Genomic DNA, 24,371 nt, shown 5'->3' with positions numbered 1-24,371 from the left:
AATTTCTATTTTCTATCTATTTCACCCTAGCTCCTTCCTTTCTATTTATAAAACTGAAGAATTTGCTGTTTTGCAGCCCTACATGTATATAATCTCTTCCCCTTACACCTTTCTCTCTTCCTCCCCTACTTAAACTCATACCCTCTCCTTCCCTTGTCCCCCCCTTTACTCTCCCTTGACTCTTTTATAATTTGTAATATTATAACTACTCCATATAATATGTTCATTATATATCTATTTATACTTTATAAATTGTTTATTGTTAATGCATTTAACCGTTTTAATGTAAAGTTTTCTCAGTTGTTTTCTTACTGTTTTATGTAAAACGCAATCGCGGATTTTGTTCTATGTACACCGACGTGATATCTCTGATGAGCGGCGGTATATAAAAAACAATAAATAAATAAATAAATAAATACTCACTATATTCAGTTTCTCTACAGCTCAGTTATCCAGGATCGCTGTTCCAGTATCTGAGGGACTACAGCCCAGCAGCTCACTACTGCCACATTTGGTGGTTTCATATGCTGTCTAATAAAAGAACTAGTGTGTGTCTGTCTCCAGACTCTAAACCTGACCAGTGGTCCCTCTCGGGATCTTCCCCCGGGGGCGTGGTCATCTGCCACTAGCCCAAGGATCCACCCACAACTACCTCAAACACCAACACATTTATTTATTTATTTAGCCATTTTATATACTGTCATTCCATGTGAAGATCAAAATGGTTTACATCATGACATGAATATTATAGGTAGCCAATTATATTCACTTGATGTGTTCATATATCTTACATTTTAGCGATAGACACATACATCGTACAATTTAGCAAGGGCAGAATTCATTTGCACAGGCCTGGTTATTTTTTTATATGAATAAATCTGAATATACAATGGGATTCTTTTTTTTTTTTTTTTTTTTTTTAAAGATGAGCCTATGTTATCTCTCTATAAGAAAAATTTTATGTTTAATGTGAACAAGTGCAAGGTGATGCATATAGAGAAAAATAACCCATGCTGTAGTTACACGAAGTTAGGTTTCATGTTAGGAGTCACCACCCAGTAAAAGGATCTAAGCACCATAATTAAACCATATGTTAAAATCTTCAGCTCATTGTATGGGTGTGATAAAAAAAAAAAACAAATTATTAGGAAAGGAATGGAGAATAAAGTGGAGAATACCATAATACCTATGTATTGCTCAATAGTGCAACCATATCTCGAGTACTGTGTGAAATTCTGGTCACCACATCTCAAAAATGATAGAGTGGAACTTGAAAAGGTACAGAGAAGGGCAACCAAAATAATAAAGGAAATGGAATGGCTCACCTATGAAGAAAGGCTAAAGATATTAAGGCTTTTTAACTTGGAAAAGAGACAGCTGAGATGAGATTAAATAGAGGTCTATAAAATAATGAGTGGAGTAGAATTGGTAAGTGCAAATCAATTATTTACGCTTTCAAAAAGTAAAAAAAAAAGCTAGGGGATACTCCATGAAGTTACCAAGTAGCACATTTAAAACAAACCAAAGAAGATAATTTTTTCATTCAATGCACAATTTTAAGCTTTGGAATTTATTGCCAGAGGATGTCGTAAAGGCAGCATAGCTGAGTTTAAAATATGTATAAACAAGTTCCTAGAGGAAAAGCCCATAAATCGTTATTAACCAGGTAAACTTGGGAAAAGCCATTGCTTATGCTTGGATGTAAACACTATGGAATCTTTCTTCTATTTGGGATCCTGCCAGGTTCTTCTGACCTCGATTGACCTCTGTTGGAAACAGGATACTGAGCTTGATGGAACCCTGGTATGACCCAATATGCAGTTCTTATGTTCTACTAATAGCACGCTAGTCCTCAGCCTGGTAACAGTTGGTCACCACTGCTGTAAACTACAGGTTTGAACAATAACCTTGAGCAATCACCTATAGGGGTGAGACAGCAGTTGAGCGTTTTTATAAAAAAAAAAAAGTTCCTAATCGGGACTTTTTAAAACAAACAAAAAATACAAGTCAACAAATAAGTTATGCGTGAACACTTACTTGCAACTAATTTATAACTAGATTTCAAGATCAATGTAAAATGAGCGAAGCATGAAAATGCCTGAACATACAAGTAAATCAGCGGTTGTCTTATAATGGCAATATTTTCAAAGCAGAAGAATGTGGTGCTTGTTTTCAAAGGATTGGGATGGTGAAGTATTTTCAGGAGGACTGAGAAAACTGTGATAAACAGCAGAATTTACAGATGCAGGAGGACTAGATCTGGTAATGGGTGAAGAAACCAAAGTCCCCTTTGTGTCTGTTTCAAATTGTTTGCTTGTTTTAATTACATATATTTTACATTCTTGGGTAATTCTGAGGACCCTTTTAGTATTCTGGTAGGGATGCTGCCGCGGGTCCCCCCCAGGCACGCACGCGTGTGCACAGTAACCCTTTTCTTAAAGGGCCCGCGGCAGGAATTCTCGGCGGCGCGGTTGAAGGACGTCATCAAGCTGCCCCTATTTAAGGGCAGCTTGACCTGCCTTCTGGGCCTCATCTACAGGTCCCCCTGTCTGAAGTGTTTTTCCTGCTCTTGCCTGTTTCCTGTCGGATTATGTCTTGGATTCTTCTCGCTTGCTGTCTGCCCTGACTCGGACTTGTGCCTTGGATTCCTCTTTGCCTGCCGCGGATTTGGATTGTTTCTTGGATTCTTCTCGCTTGCTGCCTGCCCTGACTTGGACTTGTGCGCCTTGGATTCCTCTTTGCCTGCCGCCTGCCCTGGATCTGGATTGTACCTTGGATTCTTCTGCTCGCTGCCTGTCCTGACTCGGACTGTGCTCAGGATTCCACTTGCCGTCTAGAGTGGGTAAGTGGGGGGGAATTTTAGTAGGTACGTGCAGCGATGCTATAGGCCTTTTTCCCAGTTCGCTCCCAGTTCACCCCAGTAAAGGAGAAGACTTCCTAAACCTCCTAACATGCCTCCCTTTCACCCTATATTAGCTCCGAGCCTTAAAACCCTGCTGACTAGCCTCGGCTTTTTTTTTTTTTTATTAAACGACTTACATGCCGTCCATAGCAGAAGTAAAGTTACGCGGTAGGGAACCCCGGCACGCGCTTGTGCGCGTAACTACTTAAGCACTGACTTCATGGTGCAGTCCTGGCCGGCCCGCCCGTGCGTGCCGGGCAATACGCGCGTACCCGTGCGGGTTTTAAAATTCGCGCAGCGCGCGCCAGGCCGAGTCACGCGCGTATCTCCCTGCTGTCGCGCGCATAAAGCTTTTAAAAATCAACCAGCATGAAGGCAGGGTTCCAGGAGGAGGAGGAGGACCACCACTGCAATGCTTGGACTAAAGTAACTTGAGGGGATAGAAAACTGGGAAAAATAAATCCCAGCTGCAAATGAAGGTTCCTGGTGCCAGACTGCCAACGGACCTGAGAGCTGAGCTGAGGAGCAGGAAACTGCTGGACTGCAATAAAGGGGGGGGGGGAAAACCCCCCAGAAACAAAGAGGTACCCACTCTGTGGGTTTTCCCTGTACTGCAGCAGATTTTCTCTGCATGTCCAAATGATGGTGCAGTTTTCTTGGAGATGATTTTAGGTTTACAGCTCTTTTATGCTTCCTTTGTGTATCAAAGAATGCATTAAGGGGAGACCCCTCTAAGTAGCTCAGTTCAGCAAAATTAGCCCAGATTTAATGAAAACGTAATAAGATTTCCACTTTAAAAATTCTGGTAACTCTGGCAGAACACACATCAAATATTCATGACTTGCACACACAATCCAGGAAATCCTGAATTAAATATTTGTAGCATTCTAATTGTTCCTCCACCCTCCCTACTTTTTACTATTTTCAGCAGTGACTATTAGCACTCAGAGTACCAGCAATGTTGTAAAAATAAACTGGTTACATGTAATTATTACAGTCAATTAACAGAGCAAGATCGTCAGTTCCAGTAATTACAACAGGGAGGAGTATTACCAGCCCCAATTATAGGATGTCTCCAGTGCCAGCCCAGGGAATGCGCATATTTCATTCCAAGACAGAATAAAAGTAGATCTTCACGAATGCATTTTAACAAAGAAACTGAAAAGTTTGGTTTTTTTTCTCAAAAATTAGACCGCTTGTTCAGGAATTTATTGCCAGAGGATGTGATTAAGGCAGTTAGTGCAGCTGGGTTTAAAAAAAAGGTTTGGATAAGGAACAGTCACTGCTTGTTGCAGGCATTAGTAGCATGGGATCTATTTAACGTTTCAGTACTTGCCAGGTATTTGTGACTTGGATTGGCCACTGTTGGAAATAGGATAATGGGCTTGGTCTGTCCCAGTATGGCATGTTTTACGCTCTTATTCTACGCTTGATCCTATGTATATGCACACACTTTTCTTTAAAAAAAAAAAAAAAAATTCTCATGCAAGTTCTTTTTAGATAATTGAACTGATGACTAAAACAAGTGCAATCATTATTATCCGAACTGATGACTAAAACAAGTGCAATCATTATTATCCGAACTGATGACTAAAACAAGTGCAATCATTATTATCCTTTTTTGGTTTCAATTTATATTTCATTGCTGAGGAGGGGTAGAGAGGAGGAGGAGGGGTAGAGAGGAGGAGGTGGGGTAGAGAGGAGTAGGAGGGGTGAAGCAGAAGGGACATTTGGCTTAGGCCTCAGCCTCAGCCTCAAAAAGAGCTCCAAATTTAAGCAGTTCTTATTTTTGGCACATTTCGATGTCATTTATATTATGGTTAGGTGTCCCAAAGTTGGACTGAGCCCCTCTGGAGTTCACAGCCATCGAGTGCTCCTCCTCAGCCATGCTCCTACCCCATGCAAGAACAGCACTGATGCATGTAATGTGTCAACACAGCAAAAACAGCTGAAGAGTGCAGTTAGGGAAGGAGCAAAAGGTGCACTCCCTTCTTTTAAAAAAAATGCAAAGCCACAGAAAATATACTAGAAAAGGAAAAAAAACCAAAAACTAATATGACTTAAGAATAAGCCCCTCAAAAAAAAAGGATGCCATCAAAATCCAGAAAGAGACAATTTGTCATTTTATGTTTATGTTGATGTACAAATGAACAATCATAAAAGCATGAAACTCACAAAACAATAAAAAACATCTAAATGAAGTAAGTCATATATACCTCTCCTGAGACACCGGAAGAAAACAAAATAAATTAAACCTATGCCTGTTTAAACAAAAAAGAATTTGCTAGTACTGCTGTTTTAATCTTCTCTTGTCCTACATAGATTTTAATTAACAAAGTGGTGTTTTTGGTCAGTTTCAAAATACTAATTTTAATAATTTCTGTTAATCCATCTCATAGAGCATCCATCATGTTTGCTTTATTTCACCCTTGTGTCCACAATAAAACCATACCCAGGTGATACACTGAACAGTAAATAAACTTCTGAGAAACCAGAAAGTAACTACAGTAGGTCAATAAGCCAGTGGGGCTGTGTGGGCAATGTCGGAGCACTGAATTATGTTGCAGGGAGTTCTCGACATACAAGATCATTGTATCTCTCATTGACCTTCTGTGTGACCTTCAGTGGATCACTTTATTCTCTGGGCCTCAGTTTGCCCAACTGTGGGGAGAAGGAACCACATCATCTTCACTGTTACCCAAATACAGTTACACTAAGCAGTCCAGGAGACGGAAAAACATGATTCCAACCTACTCATCCCAGAGCTGGATGAGGGGGTGCTATTAAATATAAGTAAATATTTTCATGCCTCTCTCTAGAGACACTGTCCACTTGCTAAGATATCCTGCATATACCATAAACAGGGCACTACAGTGCCATTGTTTTTTTGGGTAACTAGAATTTGTGACTACATTGCATAACAGGAACTAATAAAACAGGTATTAGAGTCAGTTTAGTTCCGTATTTCAGACCTCCATTTATGTTTAATATCTCAATCTTTTAAAGAGTACCGAATAAAGTGTTCATCCAACTGTAATGACATTCCTAATAGGTGCTCCCCACCACAATCCCCAGCCTTAGGTCCCCCACATTCAATACACTAGTAGCATGGCAGAGCTGGTGAAATAAATCCATAAATAAAAATAAATAATATAGAGCAAGACAATAACAAATGCAATGTCACCTCAGCACTGCAAGTCCCTAGCAGACCATAATCACACTGCAAAGCTTTCACGTTTTTCATGCACCAGCTGGTCACCACTATTACAGAGCACATATTGCTGTCACACAGGAGTAATGCATTAAAGAGGGGCTGGATTTATTAACAGGGATTCTTTCTAAAAAAAAAACAAAACAAAACAAACAAACACATAAAGGTTAAGCAAGTAGTGGTAAAACGCAAACAAAAGCCTTGAAGTCTGTCCCAGTGCTGGCTCTACATATATAACTCTTCTGACTTACTGTGCTACCCACTCTCCCCACACAGCCCCCAGAAAGCTCTCTTCCCACTAGGAATATGCAGTTTGGGATTTTTTTTCCTCCTCCGTCAGTGTAGGAACCCTCAGCCTCCATTGCTCCCCTTTTCTACTGCCTCCAGCTCCATCACCCTTAGGTGCTTATTGCTTTCTCTGGTAGCTGCCCCTCCCCCCATCTGCCTCTTGTGTGAAAAATGTCAATGGGTATTTGAGGGAAGCCAGGAGTCTTCCTTTCCTCAAGCGGAAATCAGCATTTTTTATTTTTTTTTAAATCATAATGCCTGTTAAGTGTGAAGCACCATCTAATGATTCTTTGATTTGCATCTTTCGTGGTCAGTCTCTAGAATCAAAACGCTACCCAAAATAATAGGTCAGTGCTTCCTTTTTATAGCCAGGCACGCCCTTCTCGATTAATGAGTAGTGTTTCTATTTCGGAAACAATTTTCTACTCAGACAGATGGACTGGGTGTCCTTTGCCATCTCCCTCCTGTGACAGGACTACTCCCATACTCGTTTGTATGTAGGATGAATTCCTGGCTGAATATAGGCTTTTGGTGCAGATTTTGCCTGAATTCCCACTTGCCCTCTGCCATCCACTTGACTTGGTTTAGAGACATTGTTATCTCTGCGTGCTCTGGGTTTTTTCAGCTTTCACAACCATCTCTCTATCGGGACCTTCTAACTTACTTGGTTTGCCAGTATCTCCCTCTGACCCATGCACTGCCGAGCGATTGTCAGCTGCCCCCCTATGTTTTAGTTTAAAAGCTGCTCTATCTCCTTTTAAAGGTTAGTTTCAGCAGCCTGGTTCCACTCTGGTTATGGGGGAGCCCATCCCACCAGAACAGGCTCCCCCCCCCCCCTAGCCAGAATGTTCCCCAGTTCCTAACCAACCCAAAGCCCTCTTTCCCTGCACCATCGTCTCATCCCCGCACTGAGACTCCGGAGCGCAGCCTGCCTCTGGGGGCCTGCGGGCGGAACGGGGAGCCTTTCTGGGAATGCCACCCCTGGAGGTTCTGGATTTCCAGTTTCCTACTCAAGTCTAAATTTAGCCTCCTGGACCTCCCTCGTACGCCTTCCTACATCATTGCTACCCACAAATACCGCGTCAGCACTCTCCACAATCTTATCTAGTGGCATGCGAGGTCTGCCAGCTTTGCACCAGGTAGGCAAGATACCCAAGTGATCCTGATGCCCGCCAGCCACTCACTTTCCTAATGGATGAATCGCCCGCCACACTGGTGGATCCTAACCCTTACCTCCTGGAGGGCAGGGCTCTGGCACAAGTGTTCAGCGACTCCCTCGGAAGCATTTCATATATGCTCCTAATCTAAGGCTCCTCCCCCTCATTGAAGGCTCTATAGGCTGCCTGTGCTTCTCCAGTCAGACAAGCATGACAGCTCTGGTGATCCTTTCAAAACGTAACTAGGAAGACCTCAGCAGGGTCTACACATCCTTGAGTCCCCCCCACATCCAAGAGTCCCCCCCACCTTTTGGGAGCGGCAGCTGCCCCCTGCTGAAGGAACTGCTCCACCAGCTAAAGGGTGCTGCAGGGGCTGGTAGATGACCCCCCCCCCCCCCCCCCCAGGACTCGAGCTGTTGCCAAGTCTGCCGGGCATTCTGCAGCTGTGGCACCCGTAATGGCAGAAACTGCAGCCTTACAGGTTAAACAGACACTGGCAAAAGCAAACAAAACAAAGAACCAAGTTCATCTTCTCCTGGACATTATTCTGCTATAACGGCACACACAATGCTATGGCTATTCTGTCTATTAATGTACTCGTCACTCTACCAAAACTGACTGCAATCCACTTTGAGAGCATTCCTGGGGAAAAAAGTGGAAGATCAAAGGTTTGTAAATAAATCGATAAAATCCTCTACCTCTGCTCCAGAGCTGGCCGTATAAAGCGTCTAACTCACAGCTCTGCCTAATCTCACACGTGTACGTTTTTGGGAAGATCTGCAGACCACCTACCTCTCAAAGCTCTGCTCAGGAGACTCTACAAGACGAGTGGCAACCTTGGCCCTGGAGTGCTGCAAACAGGTCTGCTTTTCAGGATATCCACGATGAACATGCAGGAAGTATAATTTGCATACACTGCCTCCCATTGTAGGCAAATATATCTCACGCATATTCATCGCGGATATCCTTAAAACCAGATCGATTTGTGGCACACTCCAGGACCAGAGTTGACTACCCCTGCTCTAGAATTTCCTTTAAATTGCTGGGGATCTCTGCAGACACCCAGGAACTCTCCGGTGCCGACCCAAGCGAGGCCCTGGAGATCCTGGCGCAGACTGAAAGTCAGCCAGAAGACGATGCAGTTATTGGACGCAGGGGCCACTACTGGCCTGCATGGGCCAGAGGGAAAAGGAAACTGCCGGGGCCCCAGCCTCAAATGAGCTGGGGGGGGGGGGGGGAGAGAGTGCTGTGGTCATTGCTGGAGGTTGGGAAGAGAGTATATGTGTGTGTGAGAGAGAGAGTGCGTTTGCATAAATGCATATATGAAAAACAGAAAACGTGAGTGATCATGAGATCTTAGTCTGATAAGAGCGCAAAAAAGGTTTATATGTACGAAGCTCTCTCCCTTGTAGGAATATTCTTCCTCCTCTGTCAGGGCAGGAGACTAAAACCTCTATCTTCCTTTTCACTCTCTCTTCTAGGGTGCGGATTGGAATCCCAGCCCTCGCTCTCTCCAGGACACCAACCACTGCGGTCCTTTGCTTTCCTCAAGCGTAGGTTCCTCTTCCGGTGTTTGCCACTTGCCTCCCGGGAAATTTCTCCAGTATGCACTCGAGCATCCTGTTTTCCCCCCATTCACCTCTTCCCTCCAGTGCAGAGTGTAGCCTGCATCACACATCCCACAACCACTGGGCTATTCCCCAGCTGTCAGTGACGAGGACGCATGACCGTCCACAGGGGACTTACCCCGTTAGTTATCACAGGAAGCCCGCCTGCCTTCCCCATGCCAGCTGACCGTCATTCCCCTCCACCGCACTGAAGACTGGCTCCTTTTCTTCACTTTAGCCAGATGTGATCACTTCACTTCTCCGCTCTTAGTGACCTTTTCTCAAACGCACGTTCCCCTCCCCTTCATACCTTGTAAAAGACAATTATCCTTTGTCCTCTTCCCAGTTGTGGGCTCTTCCACATACATAATGAGACCATAGGCTTGGCCTTGTGCACCTACTCTGTAACTTCCAGCTTAAACTCATTTAGATTAACTTGTTAAAAGCACTATTTTCTGTTGTACTGAAACCTCTTTTTCTGTCCAGGGCCCTCATTTATTGTAAGAGCTGACATTACCAATTATCCGCCACCCTGGACATTTACCAGATAAGAACTGCCCTGGTGCTTATTTCCACTTCTCTGTGGAATAACTACATACAAAAAAGGGGTAGAGAGAACACTTTAACAGGCACAAAAAGGCTTTTACCAAGTTAACGGAACAGGCATGCCCTGGAAATTAAATTCCAGACACATACATGGAGCTCAGTTTTAGAAAGTGACTTATCATCGGAAGAACACTTTTCAGAGCTGTCAAAAGCTCTTAGACAAGTAAGAGAAGAGGCAGGGTCCTTGCCTGGCCAGGAACATACCAACGATTATCCTTACAGCCAAAAAGCAGAATGAATGCAATATGCTAAAAAGAGATTAAAAGCAATAGGCATGAAAAAAGCTTGACAACCCTGTCCCCCCAAATCCCCTATCCCTCCACCCCATAAATACAAACACTAAGAAATCAAATTTCCACCTCTTTGTGTGTTTCCTTTGCCTAATTCTTCCAATCTGATCAGAATCCAGTGATTACGATGTCATAATTAACACTGGCGACTTGGACAATTAACTCTGCTTTAAAAAAAATATTTTTTTGCATGTATTGACACCTCATGGACTAATTCAAAAACAACTGCTAGAGAATACTTTTCTTATTTTACAGTTTGTGACTACTGTGCATGATTTTTTTTTTTGTTCCTTGTTGACGTTTCTACAGAATGAGATATTTTGGACTGCAAGACTTGGCTCTCTTACTAGTTACCCTCCATCACAGTCAATCATTTCTCTGTGACCTGTTATCTCCACAGCTGCAGATTACGTTACAGCCAGGAGGATTAGGACTGTAGGGCAGGATTAAAACGAAGGGTAAAGAAATTCTTTAAAAAGGGAAAAAAAAAAAAAAAAAAAAAAGGTTTTCCTATAAACATTCTCAGCCATAAGCAAGTAATAAACCCTGTAGAGAAAGCATGGCAAACGGACTGATGAAGGAAATGGGATAACCTCACAGAACCCACAAAGCGATACTCAATGACCCATGCAATTATTGAGAAGGGCTTCTGTTACAGCCAAAACCTTTCAAAAGGTTTCGAGTGGAAACAGAAGCATAAAAGGGGGATTGACTGGAAGGAAGAATTCAGATGAGGTTCACTTATTTATGTTAAAAGGGTAATTCTGAAAGCCATTTCCACAGGGAAAACAGCATTTTACCCTGCAGAAATTTATTTTTTGAAAATTGCCCTCCCTGTGCCTTACTTTGCTGTAAGGTGAATTTTCAAAACGTTATGTGGGTGAAAATTAGCATATACATGCATAAAGTAGCCTCTACCCGCATGCTCCTTATTTTATAAAAGCAGAAAATATGTGCACTCATATACACATGTAAAAAAAAAAAAAGAGGCAGTCTAGGGATTTTTCAGGGCGGGGTTAAGATTTACGCACATTAGTTGCTAATTTAAAAATACCACTTACGCGCATACATATTCCAACTTACTCATGTAGTTTTTACACCTGCTAATTACCTGGCATAAGGGATATTAAACGTGTTTATTGTGTAGGTGTACTAGGTGGGAGGGGGGAATTTAGGCTGAAGAATCAGAAGGGTCTCGATGACCTGGAGAAGGACTTGGTGAACTAGTGGACCAATTGGTAAAACTTGTAATTTCCTTGATGCGCACCTGTTTTAAAACTGGCTGACTTACACAAGTTCTACTTTACTTTCATGCATAAAATATATGCACGGTAGGAAAAATACACGCATTCAGTGCATTGATATATGTGTTTCAATGCATTGCATGTACTCACATGGATGTGTGTATTTTGCGGGGCAGTGATACGTGTAGTTTATAAAATGCACATGTAACACTTTTTTTCTGGATTGGCATTTGCTCCAAGGGCACACAAAAGAAATATATAATCTGAGGCCATCTAGTGAGCAACCATGGGGTCCCCCACACGTATCTATCATACATGTGGGTTATACTATCCTAGGTAAAGCTACAAATGGCCATCGATGCCACCAAGCACAGTTTGAAAGTTGCGTGTTTTCTGGGCAAAGCAATTTATACATTAAATAAAATGAAAAGGCATGTGGGCAAACTTACGCTCATAGTGCCAGTACCCACGTAAATTTACCTGTAGTAAGAGGAAGCATCCCTGAGGGCAGGGGCTTGGTTGCTTTTGCATTTTCATGGGTTTTTTTTTTCTCTAGAAAACTACCAGCACAAAATAGCAGGTGGATGGTTCTCCCTGACACAAATTCCAACGTGAAAGTCCCCGTGGTCCTTTGCACCAATGAGGGCACTTAGTTATCCTCTGGGATGGTAACTTTCAAAGGGGTGTGCGGGCACTCATTGCAGCGGTGATTTTATAACATAGGCGCACTCGTTATAAAATAGCCTTGGCGTGCGTACGTACGCGTCTGATTTTGCAAGTCAATGTGCCCAACTGCGCAAACCGGGGTTTTGGCCGCATAAGTCAGGGGATTTTAGTAGCGGCGCGCATCCACGCCGATACCAGTTTCTCCAGTTCGCCTACTGTAGAGCTAGGACCTCTAACCCCCCCCGGTTTAATAGCCTGACCTCCCCCCAGTAACCCTAACCCCTCGAGAATGGCTTCTTTTTTTTTTTCTTTTTTACACTTACACCTCCCTCCATAGCGGAAGTAGGGCTATGCCGCACTAGACCTGGGCGAGTGCCCAGGCACGTATTTGTGCTCACATCTCTTCATCCCGCCCCCACCAGAACGCCCAAGTCCCGCCCACACGCCACACCTCTTTTTGATTCTGAGTGAGATATGCGCGCGTGTAGGCGACTTTTAAAATACGGCGGGCGTGTGTAGGCCCCTACAGGCGCACACATCTCCCCATTTTGGCGTGCACCGGGCTTTTAACTTTCACCTTTAAATATTCATCTTTCCGGGAAAAAGGAGATGAAGTTTATCAACTAACTCATCATTTCTGAAGCATTTCTAGATGCACGAGCATGGTACAGATACGCACAAGACAAGTCTCTGCTCCACGGAGCTTACAACCTAGTCAAAACAAACATACATGACGAACGGGAGTCAACGGGAACTGTATTTATTGCAGAGAAGTGGCTAGGAGTTCAAAACAGCTTCAAAAAAAGTGAGTTTTTAGACAATGCCTTTGCTATCGGCTCTTTCGAGAGTTGCAATGCTACGGCGTTCAAATCAATTTGAAGGAATATGGTCATTTTATATTTGATAGTGTCACGGAACCTCCTTGCATTACTCATAACCAGCAGAGACGGGATTAAAAATATCATGCAATGCCCCTCTCCCCCCCCTTTGCAAAAGCAGTAGCAAAACCTATTAAGTCTAACTACTGGAGACTGGAAATCAAGTTATATCATATGAAATTTTCCATGCAGAGATTTTCAACCATAATAACAGCTGTAATCTTTGCTCTCACTACAGTTTTTAAAAGTCCCACAGTGCTGGGATATGATAAATCCCCACTTGGGGCCTGCTTCACGATATATATATATTTTTTTTCCAAAAGCCTTAGTGAATCAGGCCCTTACAGTCTGAATTATTGTAATTCTAGGAGGTCTATGCTGCTGAATTATTGAAATTTAACTGCACTGGAGATAAAACATTACAAATTAGTGGAAAAAAAAAAAAGCCTACCGAGGGAACAAGGATCTTTAAGCAAGGTTTGATAATAAACAGCATAGATTTCCCCATTAAGTAATACCAACATGATTGATTCTCGGAGGAAATTACTAGAGATAAATGGATATTGTTTATCAGTGCAGAGGAGCCAGTGCAACTAAATGGAAAACCGATAGTTCTGGCAAAAGCTAAGTGTCCTTCTGGCATTTAACAGTACTTCTGGTAGCAGTGCATGAAAGCAAGTCAGCGCTGGGTGTGCCCCTTCCCGATGCCACTCCCTTCCCAGCTCACCCATCCCCCCCCCCCCCAGCCAGCCTCTCTACAAAATCACGCAGCTGCCAGCAAGGAGGGAAGCACCGATTTACATGGGTCAACAAAGAATACAGAGGAAGAACATAAGAACATAAGAAAATGCCATACTGGGTCAGACCAAGGGTCCATCAAGCCCAGCATCCTGTTTCCAACAGTGGCCAATCCAGGCCATAAGAACCTGGCAAGTACCCAAAAACTAAGTCTATTCCATGTAACCGTTGCTTATGGCAGTGGCTATTCTCTAAGTGAACTTAATAGCAGGTAATGGACTTCTCCTCCAAGAACTTATCTAATCCTTTTTTAAACACAGCTATACTGACTGCACTAACCACATCCTCTGGCAACAAATTCCAGAGTTTAATTGTGCGTTGAGTAAGAAAGAACTTTCTCCGATTAGTTTTAAATGTGCCCCATGCTAACTTCATGGAGTGCCCCCTAGTCTTTCTACTATCTGAAAGAGTAAATAACCGATTCACATCTACCCGTTCTAGACCTCTCATGATTTTAAACGTCTCTATCATATCCCCCCTCAGCCGTCTCTTCTCCAAGCTGAAAAGTCCTAACCTCTTTAGTCTTTCCTCAGAGGGGAGCTGTTCCATTCCCCTTATCATTTTGGTAGCCCTTCTATGTACCTTCTCCATCGCAATTATATCTCCCGCACAGTACTGTCTTCTGAAGCTCTCTTTCAGCTTAACAGATCCCCGACCTGCACATCACCAGGGGACCCGCCAGCGGGCAAAGCAAACAAGGTACCCGTGCCGTGCACGACGAGGACAGGGCAGCTCAAAAAGGGTGCCACGGGCGTCCCACTGTTTTGGGAGAGATGCAAAGTACGCCCACCTGTTTGGAAAGAGCACCCGACAGAGCGCTTTTGGTCTCTCTACCCCCTAATGTTTGTTACAAGAGTAGCACAAAAAAAAAACAAACAAAAAAAACAGGGCGAGAGAAGAAAGGTGGATGGTGCTGCAGGAAAATCCACCGTAAACTCTCATGGGCTGTATCTGACAGAGGCAATGCTTCAGGGGGATGGAATTACACAACCAGCGCTGGCAGAAGTTGTGTTTTATTTTAAATTCCATGCAACAAAAGAAGCAAACTGATTTAATCTGCTGACCCACAGACTTTAGCATAGACTTGAAAACTGCAATCCGTTTCCCTTAAAATACCCCAGACCAGACTCGAGTTACATAACTTTATTGCTGGCAATAAACTCTGTGTGAATTATCCCACGTATAGATTGATTTTACATACACACACACATATATGCTACAAGTTTCTCAATTGTGCCATCCTATATCGTTAAGGCAACATGACGACACAAGTTGAGGCTTTCTTCACAACGAATATGCTTGGTTGAACGCTGCCTGACTACCACAGGGGCATCATTAGAAGTCGTGCTTCAGTCTGGGAGTAGAGGGGGGTGCACGTTTCTCGGTTCCGCTTCTGCTGTAACCACTAGGATCGCATAAGGGCACATGCGGATGTTTTTATCATGTTATCATTCAATGTTTCCTCTCCACTTTCCATAACCTTTTAATCACAAAGACTGCAAACTCTTTCATGGCCGGCGTTGCCAGTTCTTATGTACTGTGTAAAAGGTAAGGTGCCATTGTTCACGCCGACCTGAAGGACTCTGGACTTGTTTCCCTTCAACAAACTGCGGACATCATTTCAGAGGGACTCGTAAGGGGAGAAGCAATAATTACTTCTCAGCACTTCAGCAGCCTCAATCTATGAAATATTAATACCACTTACAGTGCAGATATTCCGAAAGAGGCTTCAGTTGCATTAACTGGCTGTCAGAGCCACTCAATTTCAAATTACTATGGTTTGCATATTTAAAGGTGGAAGTCCCATCAAAAAATTATTTTGAAGCTATAGGTACCTAGCTGACGTGGAATCTGTTTTTTTTCCTTTCTGTATTTCTGATTTCTTAATATTTGTGACACACCATTTTAGTTTCCCTGCGTACCCTGTTGCAAGGGCTTGGAGGTTAAAGTGACATTTTTAGTGCTGTGTTCAGAGAGTCGGCGGTACCTACAGATTCTGACACCTCACCATCACTTTGAAAATGCACTGGGAAATCAGCACAGTCACCGCCACAATTAGAGGCGGTGGCGCTAAAGCAATCTCTTCTTGGTGAATTGGCATGATCAGAAACAGAAGTGCTTGAACGCAATTGCTAGGACTGGCATCGCTGCATAGCAAAGAACACCGTGACCTCGATGAAAGAGGTGCATCCTGGGATACATCCTGGCACCCTGAAGACAAGATGGCTGTCATCATGCTGATCCCGAGACTTAGAAAGATAGTAACTTTTAATAATAACGCACTGCCGATAAAAAGCCCTGTCCCTCGTAACTTCTACAAGTGAAACACAATATATAAAAACATGTGCAATTGATATTTCCCCTTCAAGAAATATAAAAGGGCAGGGCACTCTTCTAAACAAGTAACTCCTCAAGTGATCATAAAATAAAACAAGTTGTGTCTCAAAATTTTGATGCTAGCTAGATTTGTTTAAGCATCAACTTGCCTGTGTCTTGTTTCCATTGTATTTTTGGCAGTTATTCTTAGGGGGGGGGGTTTGTCTTAATATATTTGGTCTTTATCTACTTGTCATTACTATAAATCTATATCTATATCCATCTCTTTCTCTCGCTATATACACACACATCTTTCTTTCTTGCAAGTAAACTGTTTTCAAATTAAAGGTGTGCACTTTTTATCCTGTACCATCCTCTATTAAAAATGCTTCTGTGAGCCCACATTTATTTATTTATTTAACAGTTTTTTATACCGACCTTCATAGTAAATAACCATATCGGATCGGTTTACATTTAACAGGGGGTATAACTGAAGGAAACAATTCAGGTAAACAATAGATAACAATAGATATGAATAAGTCAAAGTTACAATCAGCTGGAATCGAGAACTTGGAAGCTTATAATAAGCTGGAAGGAAGATGAAGGTAAGTAATAATAATAAATGAATACGATAGTGAGAGCGGGTTAAAGCTTGAAGGTGCTTTAACCTGGAGGAGCCAGAGTCCATAGTTCATGGAGATAAGTTCTCAGTTCTCAGTTCAGAAAGAACTGAGATAAGTTCTCAGTTCAGAAAGTTCTCAGTTCAGAGAACTGAGATAAGTTCTCAGTTCAGAAAGAACTGAGATAACATCTCAGTTCTTTCTGCCTCCATGGAACACGGTGAACCCCAATTCATTAGGGCAGGGGATCCAGCTTTCAAAAACTTTCACACCCCGTATCCCTTCTGTAGGGAAACAATGGAAGAGCTCTAGGGGCGTATACGTTAATTTATTTAACCGCTAACAGAAGGACTGTCTAACATTCTTGCCAGGCGCTGCTGCTTCTCTAACAGGTGTTTTTGCAAATGGATCTTAAGCGGACTTGAACTATCGTCCTTCCACTCGTTTTCTTTGTTTTCGAGCTTCCCGTTTTTCTGCAGTGCACATCCGTGCCCCAAGAGACGGATCTACTTCACCCAATCAAGCTCACGTCAGCCGCCCTCATCAGCAAACTTTTTGCTCTCAATTGGCGTTCCAGTCCCGCTCGCTTCTTGATGATGTACAATAACTACTTGATCTCCTTCAGAACCAAATTAAAGTGAAAATTGCTTGGGCATTTTTGCTTTGGGCCTGCCTGGTTCCATCAAGCAGAATATTTCATGCATTAATAGAAAATGAAGAACCTGCTCATTTCCCTGCCCCCGCAGTCCCGGCGGACGGTCATCCCTTTTGTCTGCAACAAGAAACCAAAGCACATCAGCAGCCAGTCTTGGGAAGTTAAGTGCAGAGACACAGCCTGTGATATCCTCACTGCTGAGGGCTGGGGGGGGCCTTCTTTTTTCCAAAACCATCAGTGGAATTGAATTCAAAGGGAATTGGCGAAACGGCAGCAAAGGAAAAAAATCAGCCTTCTCACGCCTGATGCTCCTCTGTAGAAAGCCCAGAGCTATAAACCCAGTTACATGATCTCTTCTGACACGATGCTGCCCCAGACATGCCAGATGGAAAATAAATGACACTGAGCAGCACAGTCCTAGCTTTCAAATGGTGAATCTCATGCATTCCCTTAATGGAGACCATTTGGCAAGATCTGATAAAAAAAAATATATCATTTTATTCAGTTCCCTTTTAATGCAACCCCACAGAATAGGGTTTATGTAATGCCCATAAGTATATATGGTTTACTGTACCAAATGTCCTCTGTTAATCACCCTACAGATGTTCTGGCAGATCAGGTCAGATAACAGCAGCAGTCGCATAAGGGAGGATCTGTGCCAGACTGTTACCTGCGGCTATCACTGGGATAATGAAGAGAGGACCAATCTGTGTAAAACAGATTGCTGGTTCTTACAGGGGCAAAACTCAAGACTGGCTCAGCCTATTCTAGCTGACATGGAGTCATCTTCACTAACACATCACATATCAGGATCCTGCATGACTACGTGTATTTATTTTATCTATCTCAGGAGCTTATGAAGCAGTACATCAATTGTTGCATTTAAAAGGTGAAGGGTCTTATTTGAAAAAGGGAGATGAGAAGAACACTGTAGCCGGGAAGGCATCTCCCTGTAAAGGCTGCTAGAACCTTAAGATCATAGATTCAGATCCTGCTGAGCTACATTACATGGCTGCCTATTATAACTGGGTGTTAACTGTGCAAGTGTAACTGCAACGCACTCATAACAAAGACGCCGTATAAGCATATTTTATTAGTGTTATAGATTCGGTGATCTCTGCGCAACATCAGTGCTGAGCCCATTATACTATTCCCTGAAGCACTCCAACACCACCACCTCAGAAGCAGTGAAAAATGAAAATGACCATTCTTTGAAAGGGCTCTTTAACTTGGCCAGGTTCAACCAGCCTGCTAGGTTGCAACGCTCCTGGTGTGCAATACAGCATTTAAAACAATACCCTAAACAGTGTTATCTTTCTGAAATTTATTTAAAAAAAAAAAGTGCTGGTATTCGCATTCAGGATGCATTTTTTTTTGAAGGACAACAGGGCAAATCAAGCAGGTGGGGGAAAAGGTGCGGGTAATTCAGTATCGACAAATACCCCCTGACAAAAAGCCTTGCCGCTATGCATACTCAGGAGGAGAAAATAATCAGGAAACAGAAAGTTAGTTTGTCCATAATAATAGGCCTGGTGCGCACACACCGGAGAACATCTGTTCCTTCTCTGCAGGGACGCCGACCCCCCCCCCCCTGCGGAGCACAGCTGGGTGCCACACGCATTCCTAGCAGCTTCAGGATAGGCCCGAGCAGGGGAGCCGGAGGGCAGCTGGGAACCAGGGGCCTGCAATCAGACTTGGACATTCAGAAGAAAATAATTTCAAGCTTGGTGACATCTTTCTCTTGGCCTGATGTAATAAGCTGAGCATTAAAACTGAAATTCAGCACATGCTTAACATTTTTATCTCCCGATGCAGTAGGCTGATGAAATGCTAAGGCATCAGGCATTTAAAAAAAAAAAAAAAAAAAGTGCGCTAACTCAAAAATGTGCATTAAAAAAACATGCGTAGCGTGCGTGAAAACAGGATTTATGCACAGAAAACATGGCTTATAGGGAAACAAACACTTTATGCTCAGAAATCATTGTTTCTGCACATAAATAGCAAATACAGGTCCTGGCACCAGAACTCCAGCTTCTGCCCATAGGCTAACACTAGCCCTTGAAAATATACTCCACCTCATAAGAAGATAAAAAGTTGCCATCCGGGGTCAGACTGAGGGTCCATCAAGCCCAGTATCCTGTTTCCAACAGTGGCCAATCCAGGTCACAAGCAGTGGCAGGATCCCAAAAAGTCAACAGATTCCAAACTGCTTATCCCAAAGATAAACAGTGGATTTCTCCAAGTGTATCTAGCTAATAATGCTTTATGGCCCAAATCCTTTTTAAATCCAGCTACATTAACTGCCTGTACCACATCACCTGGCAATGAATTCCAGAGCTTCATTGTGCACGGAATGAAAAAATATTTTCTCCAATTTAACTGTGCTACTTAGTAATTTCATAGTGTGTCCCCTAGTCTTCATTTTCTTAAAGAGTATATAATTGAGTCACATTTACCTGTTTCACTCCACTCATGATTTTATATAGTTCTGTCATATCTCCCCCTCAGTCGTCTCTTTTCTAAGCCAAAGAACCTTAACCTTTCCAGCCTTTCCTCATAGGGGAAGTGATCCATTCCCTTCATCATTTTGGACAGTCTTCTCTAAATCTTTTCCAGTTCTGCTCTACCTTTCTTGAGATGTGGTGACCAGAACTGCACACAGTATTCTAGATGTGGTCTCACCACGGAGCGATCCAGAGGTATTATGATAGTCTCCGATTTATTCTCCATTGCTTTCCTAACATACTATTTCTCTTTTTGACCATCACTGCACACGGAGCAGAGGATTTCAAGATACTGTCCACAATGTTGCCTAGATCCTTTTCCTCTGTGGTGACTCCTAGTATGGAACCCAACACTGAGCAACTGAAGATTGGATTACTTTTTCCTTAAGTACATCTCTGTGCATATGTCCGCATTAAATTAAATCTGCTATATGGCCAGTCTTGTAAGGTCCTCCTATAATTTCCTACTATTCGCTTGTGATTTAATAACTTGGATTGATTTTGTGTCATCTGCAAATTTGATCACCTCACTCATTGTTCCCTTTTCCAGATCATTTATAAATATATTAAGACACCAGTTCCAGTACAGATTTACCTTTGTTCATTGAGACAACTGATCATTTAGTCATAATCTGTTTCCTGTATGTCAACTAGTTCGCAATCCATGTTTATTTATTTAAAAAACATTCCGCCTATATCAACCAATGCATTCTAGCTGGATTACAATGGAATACAAAATTAATTACATTTATAATAGGATATTGCCTCCTAACCCAGGACTTTTTAATTTTCTCATGACTCTTTCTTGAAGGGCTTTGTCAAATGCCTTCTGACACTCCAAATACACTATATCCACCAGCTTACCATTATCCATGTTTATTAACCCCTTCAAAAAATGAAGCAGATTGGTGAGGAAAGACTTCCCTTGGGTAAATCCATGTTTGCTGTGCTCTGTAAGTTTCTTCTTTAGAATTGTTTCTATGATTTTTCCTGGCACTGATGTCAACCTCACCCATCTAATTTCCTGGGTCATCCCTGGAGCCCTTTTTAAAAACTGTGTCTCCAATCTTAAGGCACAATATATAATTTAACAATAGGTTAGAAATTACTAGTAATAGATCTGAAATTTCATTTTTAAGTTCTTTAAGAACTTTGGGGTATATACCTTCTTGTCCAGGTGATGCGTTATTCTTTAGTTTGTCAATTTGCCTTATTACATCTTCTAGGTTCACTGGTTTTAGTTTCTCTGAATCACCAATATTAAATACAGTTTCCAGCATCTCCAACATTCTCCTCCGTAAACACTAAAGCAAAGAATTCATTTAGTCTCTCTCTATGGTCTTGGCTTGCCTAAGTGCCCCTTTTACTCTTTAGTCATCTAACAGTTCAACGGACTCCCTCACATGCTTCCTGCTTTGGATGTATTTGAAAAAGTTTTATTATGAGTTTTTGCTTCTATGACGAGCTTCTTTTCAAATTCTCTTTTTGTCTGTCTAATCAATGTTTTGCATCTAACTTGCCTGTGCTTATGCTTTTTCCTGTTTTCTTCATTTGGAACTTATTTCTGCTTTTTGTAAGATGTTCTTTTGGCTATCATAAGCCTCTTTGACCTCACCTTTTAACCAAACTGGCAGTCATTTGGCCTTCCTTCCACCTTTTTTTAATGCATGGAATACACATCTGGTCTGGGCTTCCAGGACAATGTTTTTTAAACAATGTAAAAATAATCCTCTTCTCAAGGAAGTACCACAAGGCTCCACTCTGCCGCCTGTCCTCTTTAATCTTTACCTAACTCCCTTTTGCTGTCTTCCATCCAAGCTAGATGTCTCCTTCAAATGCTATGCAGAGGGCATACACTTTTTTTTTCTCCTAATTTTGCCCTCTATGGACGCTACTCTGGAGAAACTGCAAAACTGCTAGTCACAAATCAAGACCTGGCTTTATGAGAATAAACTGATGTTTAACATCAATAAAACTGAAGTTATATTTCTGTCTCGATCAGAGGTTAGTAACCCTCCTTTAAGTGTTTCCCTTGAAGGAGGCTCTGTATCTATATCCATCAAGAACCAAAACTTAGGGATACACATGGATTCATCATGGTCTCTCCGACCACACTTTAGCGCTCTGGTACAGTCTTCCTACTATAAACTGAACTTTTTGCGGACACTAAAACCTCTCCTTAGTCATTCCGACTTCTATTTGGTAACCCATTCATTGATTCCGTCTGCCCTTGATTATTGCAATTTTTTTTTAAGGTCTTCCACTCTCATATCTAAAGTTTCTGCAATTAATACAAACTTTTGCTGCTTGTTTGGTTTATGGTTTAGCTCTGCGAGATCACATTATTCCAGCCCTGGCCACCAATAGCAAGGCAAATAAAATTCAAAGCTCTAACTCTTGCTTTTAAAGCCCAAAACAATCTGGTCATCCCTCGTGTAACACTGGCTGTTCACCCTTACCAACCAAGACGCTCATTCCATTCTATCAACCCAGCACCTTCTAGAAATTTCTGCACTGAGTGAAATTCGGTTATCCGAATCAAGAAACCAGATTTTCAACACTGTGGGTCCCACCCTGTGGAATAATTTACCTACAGATATCAGGATGGAAAAAGACCTGCTACAGTTTAGAAAATCATTGAAAACCTCTCTTTTCACAAGCATTTCTCACCTAAAATTCTAAGCCCAGTTTCTCAGAAGCCACTGTAATAGAGACCAGTACAGACTATTTTACTGTATTCCATATTAATTGTATCTTCATTTGTCTTTTTCTGGCCAACTAGGAAGTTGGTTGGTCTTTGTGATGTTTTGTTACTCTTATTTGTATGCATTAGATTATGTGCGTACTTCTGTGATCCACCAAGATTTGTAGATTGGTGGAATCCAAATGGAATAAACAAATAAATAATCAGTCCACAAGGGACTAACCTGATAATTCCATCTTCATAAATATATAAAATTATATGCTGTGGAAAACAGATTTCTCTCTCTCTAGCTCTGGTACATACACTGGGGGACACTTCTACAAAAGATTTTAGGGAAGGGTCGGAGGGAAGGGGGGAAAGGAGGGTGGGTGTTGGGTCAAAGGAACTCCTTTGTCTTGTGTGCTTTAGACTCTTGAGATGTTCTTTATGCAGATGATTTATCCTTTGAGGTTTCTTAACATTGTTAATTATCATTTTTGGGTTTATGTAAATTTGGGGAAGAGGGGTTTGGGTGGAGTTGGAAGAAAATGATGAAGATGTTTGTATGTTTAAAATTATTTTGCATATTGTTTGATAAGGGATCAAACATCTTTTTTTTTTTCTTGTTTTTCAATAAACAGATTTAAAACAAATATAAAATCCTTTTCACATATGGAATTTCCATCCATACAGATTCACAGTACATTTAGTCTCCTACAGGATTTTTACCCTGTTTGATTCTATGCCAGCCCTAACATACAGCACCACACCATGCCCTCCCCACCCATCAATTTGATCCACCCTCTGACTGCAATATAATTTGTACTCTGGTATTGCTCTGTCCCATTGGTTATCCTCTTTCTACCAGGCCTCTGAAGTATCAATTATGTCTGCCTCTTCATTCAGTGCTATACATTCTAACTCTCTAGTTTTTAAACTTCTGGCATTTGCATACAGGCAACCTTCCATGCAGTTGACAGGAATAACTTGGAATCTTAATTCAATTTTCTCTTGGGCTACTCTTTCCTTTATTAGGCTGAGTGAATGTCAGCTCTATCTCCTTTTTAGTGCCTTCCACCCGGATTAAGGCAAAGCCCATCCTTTTGGAAGAAGCTCCTCCTTCCACAGAATGTGGCCCAGTTCTTAACAAATCCGAAGTCTCCAGAGACTCCGGAGCTCTGCCTGCCTCTGGGGACCTGCGCGTGGAACAGAAAGCATTTCAGAGAATGCTACCCTGGAGGTTCTGGATTTTAACTTTGCACCTAAGAGCCTAAATATGGCTTCCAGAACCTTCCTCCCACACCTTATGTTGTTGGTACCCACATGTACCATGTCAGCTGGCTCCTCTCTTGCACTGTCTAAAATCCTATCTAGGTGACGCGAAGTCCGCCACTTTCGCACAAGTAAACAAGTTATCAAGTGATCCCCATGTCCACTGGAAACCCAGCTATCTACATTTCTAATGATCAAATCATTAATTTTGATGGCCATCCAACCCTTCCCCCGCCTGAGCACAAGCCCTTGGAGACCCTTCCTCTATGCGAAAGAATAATACATCATCTGGAGAGCAGGTCCTAGCTACAGGATCACTTCCTGCTACACCAAGGTGATGCTCTCCTTCCAGGTTACTCTGCTCCTCCAAAGAAGTAAATGAGCTGCCAAGCTGGATTTGAGACGTGACTATTATATCCCTGAAGTTGTCTGCCTCAGCTACTCCAGGTCCGTCACTTTAGCCTCCAGAAATTGGACTCATTCCCCGAGAACCAGGAGCTCTTTGTATTGAGCACACACATATAACCTCTCACCAACTGATAATCATACATGTGGCATTTGCAGAAGAGACTAGAATGTTTCCATCTTACTGCCGGACTGCATCTTAATATTGTTAAATTGTTAGTTAAGGTTGCTAAGAGAGTAGGTATTCCTAATCTAATGCAAGTCCTTGA

The 24,371-nt window shown here is 42.3% G+C and overlaps 1 protein-coding gene across 1 annotated transcript in view; it reads right to left on the bottom strand.

Annotated features, from left to right (window-relative positions):
* Positions 1-24,371, bottom strand: part of LOC115075401 (SH2 domain-containing adapter protein B-like) — a 328,971-nt gene that overhangs the window by 125,297 nt on the left and 179,303 nt on the right.

Source organism: Rhinatrema bivittatum, chromosome 13 (assembly GCF_901001135.1).
Source record: "Rhinatrema bivittatum chromosome 13, aRhiBiv1.1, whole genome shotgun sequence".
Taxonomy (NCBI): Eukaryota; Metazoa; Chordata; class Amphibia; order Gymnophiona; family Rhinatrematidae; genus Rhinatrema; species Rhinatrema bivittatum.
Note: the sequence above shows the minus strand (reverse complement) of the source record. Positions and strands in the feature narration are given on the sequence as shown.